Source organism: Cebus imitator, unplaced genomic scaffold (assembly GCF_001604975.1).
Source record: "Cebus imitator isolate Cc_AM_T3 unplaced genomic scaffold, Cebus_imitator-1.0 Scaffold293, whole genome shotgun sequence".
NCBI classification, from domain to species: domain Eukaryota; kingdom Metazoa; phylum Chordata; class Mammalia; order Primates; family Cebidae; genus Cebus; species Cebus imitator.
The window spans coordinates 893,891-910,303 of record NW_016107608.1 but is presented as its reverse complement, the minus strand read 5'-3'; positions in this window follow the sequence as shown (position 1 = coordinate 910,303).

Sequence of the window (16,413 nt, the reverse complement as noted above, 5' to 3'; positions counted from 1 at the left end):
GTGAGATATTTTGATACAGGCATACAATACACAATAATCACCTCATATTAAATGGGGTATCTATTCTCCTTGCTCTGTCACCCAAGCTGGAATGTAGTGGTGCAGTCTCGGCTCACTGCAACCTCCACCTCCCGGGTTCAAGCAATTCTCCTACCTCAGCTTCCTGAGTAGCTGAGATTACAGAAGCCCATCACCACACCTGGCTACTTTTTTTTTTTTTTGTATTTTTAGTAGAGATGGGATTTCGCAACATTGGCCAGGCTGGTCTCGAATTTTTGACCTCCAGTGATCCACCTACATTAGCCTCCCAAAGTGCTGGGATTACAGGCGTGAGCCACTGCGCCTGGCTCGTTGTGATTTTAATTTGCATTTTCCTACTGACTAATGACACTGAGTATCTTTTCATGTGCTTTTTGCTATTATTAATCTTTTCAAAATGTCTTTTCAAATTCAGTGACCATTTAAAAAATTGTTTTATTGAGTTTTGACAGTTTGCATGTATATTCTGGATACAGAAAATATGCTTAGCAAGTATTTCCTTCCAGTCTCTGGCTCATCTTTTTGTTTACTTTCTAAAAGAAGAAGTTTATATGTTGAGAAAGTTCATTTTGTCAATGTTTTCTATAATGAATTATGCTTTTGGTGCTATATGTAAGGAATCTTTGCATAAATCAAGGTAAAATATGCTTCTTTTACAATTTTATCTTACAAGTTTTATAGTTTTAGCCTTGGCATTTATAACTATGATGCATTTAGAGTTAATTTTTATATATAGTGGAAGGTACAAATTTCAGTTCTTTTTTTGTATAAAGACTTTTAGTTGTTCCAGCACCATTTGTGGAGAATAATTACCTTTTCCTACTGAATTGCCTTTACAACATTTTCAGAAACAAGTTGTCCATATTTATATGGGTCTATTTATGGATTCTGTATTCTATTCCTTTGATCTATTCATTTATGTTTAAGTCAAAAACTATATCCCCTTGCTTAGTATTGCTTTCTGAGTCTTGAAATTAGGTACTAGTAGCATTCAATTTAGTTACTTTTCCCCAGGTTATTTCAATCATTCAAGATACTTAACATTTCCATATGAATTTTAGAAGAGAAGCGTTAATTTCTATAAAAAATTCTGATGACGTTTTGATTTGAATTGTCCTGAATCTATTGATACATTTGCAAAAAATTAATACCTTATTATTGGGTGCTCATAAGCATGACCATGATAAAATCTCACTATTTATTTAGAACTTCTTTAAATTCTGTCAGCAATTTTTAATAGTTTTAAATGTACAGATCTTGTGCATATTGTTATATCTAAAAAAATTTCCATTTGTATTCAATGAAAATATTACTTTAAAAATAATTTTCTTGCTATTTATTGCTAAAGATATGGCAGAATTGATATTTATATGTTGATGTCCTATCTTGAAACTTTGCACAATTCACTGATCACAGTAGCTTCTTGCAAAAGTTCAGAAGTTTAGTAGGAGCTTAGGGTAGGCCTAGCTGTTGCAGTAGTTCTAACACCATGAAGACAGTAGAGGGGAGTGAAAGAGGAACCCCAGTATCTCTCCCAACTGCATAAATCTGATGAGACAGAACACACAGGAGATAGTAAAGGAGAACTAATATTCACAGCGAAGTACGGACCATAAGCGGAAGCATAGGATTCATGTCAAGTTGGTCCTCAAGTCTCAGGAAGGTTGGCTAGGGTGGATGGAGTCTCCCCTACTCTTGCCCCATGTCACACCTCAACTGAAGGACCCTAGAAGCTCTTCACCTGGGTATATATGCCCTGGGTGTCACTTGGATTACTGAGCACAACTGTTACAGCACATTCTGGCCCCCAACTAATGAGGACACTGACTACATTGTTGGAAAACCTCCTCCTCATTTCAGGAGGTTGCATTTTTGGTACATTGTGCCCTGGGATTGAGTAATAGAAGGAAAAGCGGGGCAGGCAAGGTCATCTGAGGACCTAGCCTCCTACACTTTTCTTGTACATATATAGTAATGTCTTGTGCAAGTAAAATTTTACTTATTTTTAAATATCGTGTGAATTATTTATGCCTTCTTTTATCAGTTAGAAACTTCAGTACAGTGCTAAATAGGAGTGCTGAGAACAGTCATTCTTGTCTCAGAACATTAAGTATGAAGCTAGTTTTAGGTTATTGGTAGGTCCCCATTATTATCTTTTATTCTCAGTTTTCCAAGAGCTTTTTATTTTATTTTTTTGTTCGTTTTAAATCAAGAATGATATTAGATTCTGTCAAATGATTTTTTCTACATCTATTGAGACAATCATAAGAGTGTGTGTGTGCATCCTTGTTAATATGGAAGACTAGAATTTTGATTTTTGAGTGTTCAATCAACCTTACATTCTTAAGATAAATACCACCTGGTCTTATATTTTATTCTTTTATTATTGTTTGACTACAACAGATAGAATTTTTAAAATAATTTTTGCATCTGTGTTTATTGGGGTTATTGTTTATACTGTTCTCACAGTACTTTATATGGTTTTCATATCAGAGGAATGGTGGCTTTACAATGAATTGGAAAGTATTATCGTTCTTGAATTTTCTGGAAAGATTTGTTTAGAATTGGCATTACTTCTTGCTAAATATTTGCTAGCAGCCATCAGTGAAGCCATGTGGATCTTGAATTTTTTTTATGGGAAGATTTTCAACTCAGTTATATAATGAATATTTGGGATATTCATTTTGTCTGTTTATTCCGGAATGAGCTTTAGCAATTAGTGTATTTCAAGCAATTTGTCCACAATATCTGAGTTGTTGAATATATTGTTACAAATTCATTCATGATATTTCTTTCTGGTCCTTTAAATATCTGTAGACTCTGTTGTGTTGACATGACTGCTAATGTGTGTCTTTTCTTTCCCCTTATAAGTTTTGCTGAGGTTTTTATCAATTTTATTAATCTTCTCAAAGCATCAGTTTCTGATTTTATTAATTTTAGCATTGTTTTTCTATTTTCTCCTTATTCAATATTTGCTCTGTTTGCCAATATAATTTTCTTGGTATTGCTCACTTTAAAATAAGTTTCTTTTTATTATTCTATTACTTTAAGGTGGAATCTGAGGCCGTTAATTTGTGACCTAACTTCCCTTTTAAGCATTTGGTATAATAGGATTTAGTGCTATAAATTTCTCTCAGAGTGATAGGTTGTATTTTCATAGTCATTCAGTTCAGAATACTTTCACATTTCCCTCAGATATCTTATTTGATCCATGAGGTTTTTAGTATTGTAGTTTTTAGTTTCCAAATATTTTGAAGGACCTTTAGAAATCTTTCTGATACTGACTTCTAATTCAGAGAACATTGAATTGAGTGTTTTAAAATTCACTGAAATTCAATTTATGGTTAAAATTTTGGTATATCTTTCCCTGTGCTTTTTTTTTCCCTTGTACTTTTGAGTTGAATATGTACTCTGCTGTTTTGGGATGATGTATCCCATGAATGTTAAATAGGTAAAGTTGGTTGATAACATTCAGGTATTCTACATCTTTAATGATTTTCTCTCTGTTCTATTAATTATTGAGAACAAGTTATTAAAAGCACCAAGTATATTTAAATATTTGTTAATTTTTCATTTTATTTGATCAGGATTTTTCCCTATATTTCCTGCAATTATATTATTATTACATTAATATTTAGAATTTTGGGGTCTCTTTGATGACCTTTATCTTATGAAATTACTTTTTTTTTACTGCCTTGGGTAATATTCTTTCCTCAGAAATAAACATTTTCTGATATTGCTATAATCACTGTAGCTTTCTTTTGGTTAGTGTTTTCATAAAGGAACTATTTTTTATCACTTTACTTATAACCTATTCATGTGTTTATACTTAAAGCTTGCTCCTTGTGGTTGGCATATAGGTCATACTTGTTTTTATTTTTCAGTGCACTACCTTTTAGTTGAAGTGTTTAGCACAAGGGTTGGGAAAATATAATTCATGGACCAAATATTGCTTGCCTTGTTTTCACAAATAACATTTTACTGAAACACAGCCATGCCCATTCATTTACATACTGTATGGCTGCTTTTATGCTATAATGGCAGAGTTGAATAGTTGCAGCAGAATCCATGTGGCTCGGAGAGCTAAAAATATTTACTATTTGGCTCTTTTTAGAAAATGTTGGTGAACCTCTGGTTAATCTATTTATGTTTTTAATTATCATTGATATGATTAAGTATATTGATGACAATGTAACAATTTATTATAGTATAATTCCATTTCTCCCCTGTTAACCTTAAGGCTGTTTACTTCACATACATTTTATTTATACATACAGATTAAAAAAACAACAAAAAAAATTAAACTGTTCATTTTTTAGAGACAGAATGATCATTTATTTACAAAATCTTCTGGAATCTAAAAAAACATTCCTTGAACTTCTAAGTGAGTTAGGCAGCAAGATACACAATCAGTAGATAAAAATCAACTATGTTTCTTTATTTTAGCAATGATCAAATTATTTAAAAATCTAAAATATCACAGTAACACCAATATAGTTAAATATTTTAAAATAGATCTAAGGCAAGCAGAACTTGTATCCCAAAATAGTAAAACCCTCCTAAGCAAAAGTAAAGATTTAAGTAAATGGAGAAATATACATGTCCATGAATTAAAAGTATCAATATTTAAAAATTTCAAAGTTGATCTATGGATTGAATGGAATTAAAACTAAAATCACATGTACCTTTTCTCAAAAAATGACATTGATTCTGAAACTTTTATAGAAGTTTTAAAAAGCTAGAATAGACAAAACAATTTTGAAAAAGAACAACTTGGAGGACTAATTTCAATAGGCATCATCAAGGCAATACTGTATTTGTTTAAAAATGGACACATAGATCCATGAAACATAATACATAATTCAAAGGCAGGCACACGTATATTAGATTAAGGGATATTCAACAAAGAGGCAATAACAATTAAGTTGAGAAAGATATTCTTTTCAATATATGGTACTAGAGCTATTAAATATGCATATGCCAAAACAAACAGAAATTTAAAAATCAATCTATTTCTTGCACCATAGATAAAAATAAATTGCTTCAAATGTTTTATAAATCTTTAGTTGAAAATGTAGATGAAAATATTGGTGACCTCCGATTTGATCAATGTTTATTTGATGTAACAACAAAACGAGGATCCATAAAAGAAAAAAAGAAGCTAAGTTACACTTCACCAAATTTATAAACTTCTGGTTTTCAAAACATTTTGTTAAAGGAATGAAAAGATGAACCACACATGGGAAGGAAATAATTTTAAATCAAATATCTGATAAGGGACCCGCATCTAGAACATATGAAGAACTCTCAAAACTTAAGAATATAAAAACAACTTCATAAAAAAGTTGTCAGAAGATTTGCATAGACATTTCACTAAGAAGATACTGAGATGACAACCACATGATGAGATTCTCAATATAATTAGTCTTTGGGAAATGCAAAATAAAACATAATGAGATGCTGTAACATACCTATTATAATGAATAGAATTAAAAAGACTGAAGTTTTGGCAAGCATGTGAAGCAACTGTAGTTTTCATATACAGTTAATGTGGGAATGTAAATGCATAATTATTTTGAAACTCACTTTGGCAGGTTCTTAAAGAGTTAATCATAAACTTCCTAATAATGCAGAATTTTTGCTTCTAGCTATTTACAAGGAATGAATGCATATGTTCATACTGAGACCTATACATGAGTATCCACAGCCTACTGAAATAGTGAAAAACTCCTAACAATCCATATGTCCATCAACAGCTGAATGGAGAAACAAATTTTGTATATCCACGTAATAAAATACTACTACATTACACAGGATTGTCTGGAGTAATGGAACCAAGAAGATATACATACAAAGAGATCTATTAGGTTTTGGCTCATGTGATTAAAGAGACTGAGAAGTCTCATGATTTGCCTTTTTCATGCTGGAGTTTCAGGAAAGCTGGTAATACAATTCAAAGGCCTGACAATTAGAAACCTGATGGTGTGAATTCTAGTCTCAATTTGGAGGCCTGAGATCCATAAGCACCAAGTACGGTAGAAGATCAGTGCGGCAGCTCAATGGTCAGGCACAGTTTATTTGACTTTCTTCCACCTTTTGGTTCTATTCAGGCTCTCAACAAATTGAATGATGCCCACCCTCATTAGTGAGGACCGCCTGCTTTACTCAGCCCACTCATTCAGTTGCTAATATCTTTTGGAAACATTCTCACAGGCACACCTAGAAACAATTTTTAACCAGATATCTGAGCATCCTATGACCCAGTTAAGTTGGCATAGAAAATTAATTTTCGCAACTACCCACGAAAAAGTAATGAACTATTGAAAAATAGCATTGATGAATCTTAAAATAATTATACTGAATGAAAAAAGAGAGGAAAATGAGAACTTTTATGACTATGTTAATTTAAGTTATAGAAAATGTCAATCTATAGTGACATTAAACAGATGAGTGATGACATGGGGGTTGGGAGGAGGGGCTTGAGGGAGGGACTACCAAGGAAAGACAAGAAACTTCCACAATGGGTAATGGATATATTCATGAAAGGTGATAAGCACACGGAGGCAGGCTTAAACACATCTCTCTTTAAGTCCTTCTAGGGATTCTGATAGGGCATGCCCCTTTGACATAGATCTGGCTAAATATCATTCTATTTTATCATAACTGCAGATGAAATGAGGAGGGTCATTAAGCCAGCTGCTACTTTAATCACAGGGATGGGAGTGAGAGATTCCAGTGTAGACCCCTTTGCCTACACCATGTGGCCAGGTCTCTAGAATCTGCATTATCTTTACTGTGGTGTTAGCAATTTCAAGGATGGGTATATATATGTATATACACACACATAAATTTTTAGATTATTGGATTTCAATTTTACTATAAATAGAACTACTAAAGCTAAATAACAGAAATAGGGGAATGCATGACTTAAATGTTATATTTTAATAAATATTAACATCCTCCCAAAATAAGCTTTTAAGCTTTTAATTATACATAAATACAGAATGAGAATATTATAAATTAATTATAGACATGAAGAGTCAGATATGGAAAACTCAATCTCCAATTTAGTGAGTTAATTATGATTATTATACCCTTCTTAATTATTAGCGTTTCTTTGTTTAATAGGGTGATGCATGGTTTCCTTTCTCTACGTGTCTGATCTGCAGTGTTTCCACCCTCCCCTCCTGGCCAGCTCTTCCTATATATACACAAACAGCAATATGAAGGCACAGAGGTTTCTAAATCTCAGTTGTCAGATTTCATGATGTGCTTGTATTTCTTTTTACTCCCAGGTGTGATTACTGATCCTTACATATCAAAGCCCTAGCAAAACAACTTATCTTGTACTTGCAGATGATAAGCACAATGAGTCAGGCTTAAACAGACCTCTTAAACGTACCTCTCTCTAAGTCCTGCTAAGGATTCTGATAGGGCATGCCCCTTTGACACAAGCCTGGATAAATGTCATTCTGTTTTATCATAGCTGCAGATGAAATAAGGAGGATCACTAAGCCAGGCACTTCTTTAATCATAGGGAAGGAAATGGGAAATTCCAATGTAGACCCCTTTGCTTACATCATGTGGCCAGGTTTGTAGAATCTGCACTGATGATTATGGGGTGCCATTAATAAGATTGTCTTTTAACATTTAGAAAATAAAATTTGAAAAATAAGATTGTATTTTAGCTTCTTTATGCTGTGTAGACTCCTTCAGTCGGAAATTCTAAAATGGCTTTGCAGAGGACCATTGCTAAGATTGGAAATTCTAGGTTTCTGAGCTACTACAATTATAAGAGCAGAAAATGCCACCCTAACGTTTTATCTATCAAGCTAACTGAAATGAGATTTATTTTTCTGGTAAAACCTAAAAACTTATTTTAGCCACATTTAAATGAACATATCAGCTTTTATGTTTTATGAAAATGATAAAACACTTTCCTTAAAAATGCATAGTCCTTCTTACCATAGCATTAGATACAAAACTTTTTTATAGGTATTATGATATTTAGCTATGCAATTATATTCCTGACTCCATTGCTTAGAGAGTAAACTACCAAGACAAGAACATAATTACTCACCTTTGTAACTGTTTTGCTTAGCATGGGATCTGGCACATAGTAAGCATCCATTAATTTAATGGATGAACGTAAAGAATTTAGCATTCATACTGGAGAGATTATGACAGAATTGATATTTCTACACCACTGCTGTCACAAACTATAGAAGATATATCACATAATAATTAGTATGCAAAACTAAATAAACAAGGCTAAAGGTGTTTCTATTCATCTTCCTTTAAATTGCTGTGTGGGGATTTTTATAGAAACAAACTTTTTTACAATTTATTGAGTACACTGAGTACACTGCAGGGGTATATACTGCAGGATACTTTATATATATTGTTTCTGATTCTTGTGTTAGCTCTTCAAAGTAAGTATTGGTTATATTTTAGCCTTAAGGGAAATAATTCTTGTACAGCTAAAGTGACTGGACTGAATTAGGACATTTTGGGTATGTATACATTCTGGTTATTTTGTCTTTAAATTAAAATGCAAAATGATGAAGGAAATGTATCATGTACATTTACTGAGTGGTAAAGTAATTTGAAGCCTGAGATATTTTCAGTGTCACAACTTTTGGACTAATTAACTTTTCTATGTAATTGTATCCTGGTTACAGTCCAGCATGGAAGCAAGATATTGCCCTCCCTGAAATTTTCTTTCTTTACTGGTCCAGTCTTTCAGATCACGTATTTGTTCCCGCTTCTTAAAACTTATATTTCTGGCCGGGCGCGGTGGCTCACGCCTGTAATCCCAGCACTTTGGGAGGCCGAGGCGGGTGGATCACGAGGTCAAGAGATGGAGACCATCCTGGTCAACATGGTGAAATCCCGTCTCTACTTAAACTACAAAAAATTAGCTGGGCATGGTGGCGCGTGCCTGTAATCCCAGCTACTCAGGAGGCTGAGGCAGGAGAATTGCCTGAACCCAGGAGACGGAGGTTGCGGTGAGCCGAGATCGCGCCATTGCACTCCAGCCTGGGTAACAAGAGTGAAACTCCGTCTCAAAAAAAAAAAACTTATATTTCTGTAATCCCAGCACTTTGGGAGGCCGAGGCGGGTGGATCACAAGGTCAAGAGATCGAGACCATCCTGGTCAACATGGTGAAATCCCGTCTCTACTAAAACTACAAAAAATTAGCTGGGCATGGTGGCGCATGCCTGTAATTCCAGCTACTCAGGAGGCTGAGGCAGGAGAATTGCCTGAACCCAGGAGACGGAGGTTGCGGTGAGCCGAGATCGCGCCATTGCACTCCAGCCTGGGTAACAAGAGTGAAACTCCGTCTCAAAAAAAAAAAAACAAAACAAAAAAACTTATATTTCATACCCCCAAAAAAGGTATTGCTGGTTCTGTCTCCTAGTCTATTCAAATAAAAAAGATCATGTCATGCACTCTGAGAAGCATTCTTATGCAAGCATTTCCCAAGGATCGTAAAGTGGCTGGAACAGGCTTTTCTAACTCCCTAACTCAGCCATCTTACGTAAGCTATATTAATTCTGGCTGCTTTTTCTTTTGAAGAAAAAGAAAAAGCTTTGACTATTGCAGCCGCACATTAAGAGCATTTTCTCCTAGGCATTAATTGTTATGACAATACGTTTGAATATTAAATAATGAATTAATCTAAAATAAATCAATATTATATTCTTCCCAAGTCATCGCAATAGATTCAAAGGTAAGAAGATTTTATTTCTTTAAAAGCATGCATAGAATACAAATTTTATAGAAATACGTATTTTCAACTGCATAGTTTTATGTATGCTGAAGATGTATAGGAATGAAACTTCAGGTTATATATTATATTAATGCCACTCAAAATAGCCAATAATAAATGTCAATAAGAGCAATCTGTTTTCATCAAAAGTATCTTGCATTTAAAATTTACTGTAATGGAATTATTATTCAGTTAAATATCCATGTAATTTGATTTCAAGGCAATGTAAGAGCACACTGTTGACATATGTGTATGTGTTTTATATACACAGGAGCTTTATCAAGCTTTATCTTGTAGCTAAAATATAGTAAATTGAATTGATTTGTAGTTGAGTTTTCAGATACACTTCTCTTGTTTCAGTGCTGTGATCAAACAGGGGACATATTACAGGAGTTAAGAGCTAAATTGTGAAGGAAGGCGAACAGGATTTGTAGCTCTCTGAGAGCCCACGGTAATGCTATGTACTTTCATGCATTTAATCAGACTTTGTGGCTCCATAGTTAAGGCCTCAGGTCTGTTAGAACTCATCTATAATAAATATTTTATTTTACTAATGCTAAGAATTGTGTTCATACACCAAACTGAACAAACAACCGTTATGTGATTTCCAATACAATGCTCCGTATGTATGTGCCATAAAATCCAAGGGTAGTCTTATCTAGAATATTGAACTATAAAGCCTAAGTACTGAATCGAATATAGCCAAGAGACTAGAAACTGTCTAAATAAGTAAAATAATTGTATAGAAATATTTCCTCGAGTTTTTGTTATTTTTATAAACTGTAATCTTTGTCCTGAACATAATTTAAATTTCACATATTCTAACATATACCACAGTAGATTGATGATTAACCTTAGTAACTAATGAATGTTTCTATTATGGTGAGATATTATAATGTGTCATTTACACATTTACATAATTGGAGACCAAGTTTCAATGATGCTATTTTTTTCACAGTTACATCATAAAGCCTTTTTGCTTTAGAAATTCATAACTCTTTGTCTCCTCTATTCCCTTATTTAATGATTGAAGTAAACATAAATCTCAGCCCAACTAAGTTAACAGATGCTAATAACTTGTGATTTCACATGAAAATATGGTACATAAGCAGTATTCTATGGCTAGCCTTGGAATGATGTTTGTGAGATTTTCTTGATACTAAGTTCACACTGAACCCTAACCAGTCTTTCTAATTAATGTTAGACCTTGCTAAAGAGGAAAACAAAAATTAACTGGAATTTATTATTCTTTTTCCACTAATTTCTGGTTTTTTTTTTTTTTTAACTATAGTTGCTATTAATTAGGAAACATCATGGGGCACTTACATTAAAGTCCATGATTTTTTTTGAGAATTCCAAGTTAACAAAAATGAATATGATGTTTCTGACTGAATGTGAAGTGACAGTTCTAAAATTTGAAAAATTAAAAAGTTACTAGTGTTACTACATTCATACAAAGTATTTCTTTGTGGAACATTTGTAGTTATTATGTTTGAAGAAAAGGAAATCTTTTGTGTTCTTTTATTTGCTTATTTTTATCACTTTTACTTTTTATTATAATCATGCAAAAATTATAGTTCCTATAGGAAAGAATTGTCTATTAGATAACCAATGACAAATTTAATTTTATAAAATACATAAAATATTCAAATATTGCCTTTTTGCTGTAAAGTAAAACGGGCCTGCCAAAATTCAGTAAGTTTTTCATACATTCTTTGGGTTTATTTACCAGCTAACAGCTTTAGAGTGTTATCAAAAGAATTACATGAAGTGGAAGAAGTAATAGGGGAATAAATGGTGATTATATGCTTTGGAATAAAAAGGCAGTCTAGAGATTATTTCTTTGTGCTGGTCATATCTAAGTCCTATACTTAATTTTTCATCAAATTTACTAATATATACCTATATCATGCTACATCAGAAATCTAAAATAAATTAGATTAGTAGGTATCATGGTCATGTTTCTTTAACATTTCACTCTGTAACTGGAGTGTCTCCTAAGAATACTAAGTTTACCAGGGAGCATTTCTTAAGAGATATTACTGAGGTCAATACAAAGATTGCAAACACTGTACTGCTAGTCTAAATATTTCAAAGTCAAGAGTAAGGAGGCAGTTCATTTCTCCTCCTAGGGAGAAAGAAAGAGAAAGAATAGAAAAATCTGATAGAAACTAAGAGAAACAGGAAGAGACAACTTTGAAGACACTTACAGAGTAATGAGTGTCCATCCTGCCAATTTTTTAGGGTTGAAAATCCTAAGAATATTATTTAAATTAGCAAGAGAAAGAAATAAATGATATTAAAATAGGAAAAGAGGAAGCCAAATTGTCTCTACTTGCAGACAACATGATTGTATATTTAGAAGACCCCATCATCTCAGTCCAAAATCTCCTTAAGCTGATAAGCAACTTCAGCAAAGTCACAGGATACAAAGTCAATGTGCGAAAATCACAAGCATTCCTATACAACAATAACAGACAAACAGAGTGCAAAATCATGAGTGAACTCCCATTCACAATTGCTACAAAGATAATTAAATACCTAGGAATACAACTTACAAGGGATGTGAAGGACCTCTTCAAGGAGAACTACAAACCACTGCTCAAGAAAATAAGAGAAGACGTAAACAGATGGAAAAATATTCCATGCTCATGGCTAAGAATCTTTATCGTGAAAATGGCCATACTGCCCGAAGTAACCTATAGATTCAATGCTATCCTCATCAAGCTACCATTGACCTTCTTCACAGAATTGGAAAAAAAAAAAACCACCTTAAATTTCATATGGAGCCAAAAAGCCCACATATCCAAGACAATTCTAAGCAAAAACAACAACAACAACAACAAAAAACAAAGCTGGAGGCATCATGCTACCTGACTTCAAACTATACTAAAAGGCTACAGTAATCAAAACAGCATGGTACTGGTACCAAAACAGAGATATAGACCAATGGATCAGAACAGAGGCCCTGGAGGCAACACCACACATCTACAACCATCTGATCTTTGGCAAACCTGACAAAAACAAGCCACGGGGAAAGGATTCCCTATTTAATAAATTGTTTTGGGAAAACTGGCTAGCTATATGCAGAACGCTGAAACTGGATCTCTTCCTTATATCTTGTATAAAAATTAACTCATGATGGATTAAAGATTTAAATGTAAGGCCTAAAACCATAAAAACTAGAAGAAAGCCTAGTCAGTACCATTCAGGACATAGGCATGGGCAAAGATTTCATGACTAAAACACCAAAAGCAATGGCAACAAAAGCCAAAATAGACAAATGGGAGCTAGTTAAACCAAAGAGCCTAAGTTCCCCCAGAACTGTTATAGTTTTTCAGAACACTATTCTATTCAATATCACACTTTTTCTCCTCTTCTTCTTACCCTTATTTTTTTCTCTTTCCATCTCTCCCTTCTTGTGTTCATTGAAATTACCTCCCAAATAATCGACTCCCTCTCAGATCCTTGTCTCAGGGTCTGCTACTAGGAAGACCCAAACTGAGACACATGCCAACATTCTGATCAAAGTTTAATTGAAAATACTTTCAGTAATTACATTCTACCTCATTAGTAGTGTTTTCTCATAACTGTTAACCTGCAGTGTATTTCTAACATTCAGTTTTTCACTCTGAGTACCAATGTGGGCTACATAATTTGTGAGGCTCAGCACAAAATGAATGTGGAGAGGCCCATGTTTAAAAAGCAAGGAAAAAGTGTCTCTAAAGATACTAAGATATAGAACTTTTTTTATTTCTTCTACCCATCTCTCTCACAGCCTGTCAATGTTTTTTGTTTGTTTGTTTGTTTCTTGCAATTTAATGTAGCAGAATGCAGACTTTCAGCGGTGCCCAAGGCCCTTGCCCTACCAATTTGCACACCCTAAGTCACAGCCCACTGGCTGCTAGATTCCTCCTATCATCTATTGCTGTGTGTGCCCTGGTCAGATATGGAAAATCTGTATCTCTTTCCCATGGGCTGGCTGTCCTAACCCACAGTGGATGGATAATTCCCAATGACATCATGGTAGTTTTAAATTTCTTTTTCAACAATGCTTCCAAAGAATACCCTCTTCTGCTAATAGCCAGGCTCCTAATGTCAACCATGAGAATAATGCATTCACCATTTATCCCCATTCTGTTTAAGATCCTGAGCTGGATATTATTATATGGGGTAAACCACATCTGCTGGTGGTCCTCTACTCAACAATTAACATCCAGTGGACAACATATGAGCCATTACTGGTTATGCGTATAGGATCAGGATTATTTCTGAAAGAGAGTAGTCAGTGAAGCTGGAAATCTAGGGATGATTTTAGCAACTGGAATTTGACCTGGGTTTTTAATAAAGTTTCTCTACTGACACAATCGCACTCTAGGAGACTCCATTATTCATAATGCATAATTCCCTTTTTCATACTAATAAACTGCTCCTGTTTGTTGGTGAAAAACAAGAAACTGAGCTGACTGGCTTTACTACAAATTAATACTATCTAATTTCATCTGCATTTTCATTAATAGTTGACAATACTTCTGCTTACCTGTAAATGATTACTTATGGCATTCTCAGTTTTTTTTCCCAATTTTTCCCACTTCCATTTCAAAGCTTTCGTCTCTCATTTTCCCTGCATAACTGCATGTCATGTTTTATGAATCACTTCATTTATCAGCCCCACTGAAATGTCCTATGATATTCACATGCCAGTTACATCAGCCACAAGTCTAGGTTGGCTGTTATTTTTTCCTTGACCTCTAATCACTCACTATATATGCCTTTATTATAATGGTCAATAAGTTTTTGTTAAATATACTAACTTCCTTCCTCTAGTTATCTTCATCCTGACTATAGAGAAATTAATTTTGCTTCCAACTTTACTGAGGAAAATGCCAAATTCCTGAAGTTGGCCTAGGTTTGCCCTGCAAGTCAAAATCTTCAATATCTTTAGAGGTGTTTTATGTCTTCTATTCGTGAGATTAATCATTCCATAGTCTCTTATTATTTGTGATAAGTACTTAACCCCTTGTATAAAACATCAAATTAAATTAGCCATCATAGATGGTAAACTAAAATATGATATATGAGAAAGAGAACTGATGTACCTTAGAGCTATTCAAAGAAAATTGACCTTAAATTAATTATATAGTGTTTTGAAATATTTAACACTATACCTTTTGATGCATAGATTTCAGCAAATATGTGCATGTTTTATGTCACAGTATCTTACTGGTTGATGTTTTTATCACAATGTTTCTTACCAGAAATTCTTTATTAATGCCCAGATACATGTCATGACTATAGTTACTAAACTATTGTAACTAAAAGAATTCTCCTTGTTGGATATTTAAATGGGATATTATTTAAAACTCCTTTTTAAAACTTTTATTCATATATCATACTTTTGGTAAATATAGATATACAGTGTATATCAAACTATCTGGATTATCAAAATGTAGTGTAAACATGTTATTTTTTTCTGTTTTATCTTTCTATATTCCCTGAAGTAAGATGCTAGAGGTGATAAAATGAAGTGAGAGAAAAAGAAACTTGGTAATAATAGAAACTCAGGAGATATAACAAAGTTCTCACTTTTCCACCTTCATGTTCTAGCACTTTTAGTCTGAACTGTTAATTGTACTTACAGCTTCACAGCTGAGTACCAGCACGAAAAAAAAAAAGGTAATATATTTCCATTGAAAGCAATTATCATTTTATTTATAGAATAAGCCGTACTTTCATTTTAAAGCTTTTCCCAGTTTTTGTTAATAAAAATAAATGCAAGTATTCACATATCCCGGTTGGTCCACCTAGTAGTCTGAGTAATATTTGAAAGCAATTTAAACATTTTTCTGTAAGTGGTAGTAGAAAAAGATGAGTAATGTACATGTCTCTCTTCTGAAATTAATTACATGCAAACTAGATATAGAAATATTTTTCTATTATAGATTAATAACTTTTCAATCTTGGAAATGATGTACAGGGAGCTTAAAAGTTTATTTGAATAAGAAACAAAGTTCTTCAAAAAACAGCTTTGATTTTGTCAATTATTAAGTAATCTTTTTATTCTCTTCAAAAGAATTAAGCATCTTCTTCAATCTATGTTCTTCATATGTGACTTTCCTCGTCTAGTTACAAGGCAGAAATTCAGATCATTGGTACCCTGCTTTTCTTTCTCTACCAGAAAGATAGAAACAAGTTTGGATTATTCACAATTACGGACTCACAAAATGCCAAAATCAAGACACTTCCACACAAGGGTAGCTGACCAGTGATTTTAGGAGACTGGGAACAAAATTAAGGGCAGTACGGCAAATTACATAATGGAGCCTAGAATTTCAACACACACATTCTCATATTTAGCACCTCTCTGAAAGAGAATTTTTATAATAGTACTGCTTTATATTTAGATCTGTATCATTTTTGGTTTCCTTGTCTGGTTCCAATCCTCTGAGGATACTCTATAAATTAAATAGTGACACAAAAGCTTCAATGTCTTTTGCAGAGGTAAATGTTCTTTGTATACAAAGATTTTGCAGCAACTGGCTCATTCTTACTAGAACCTTCACTGTGCCTATTTTAAGTGTGTCCTTATCTTGTGACTTTT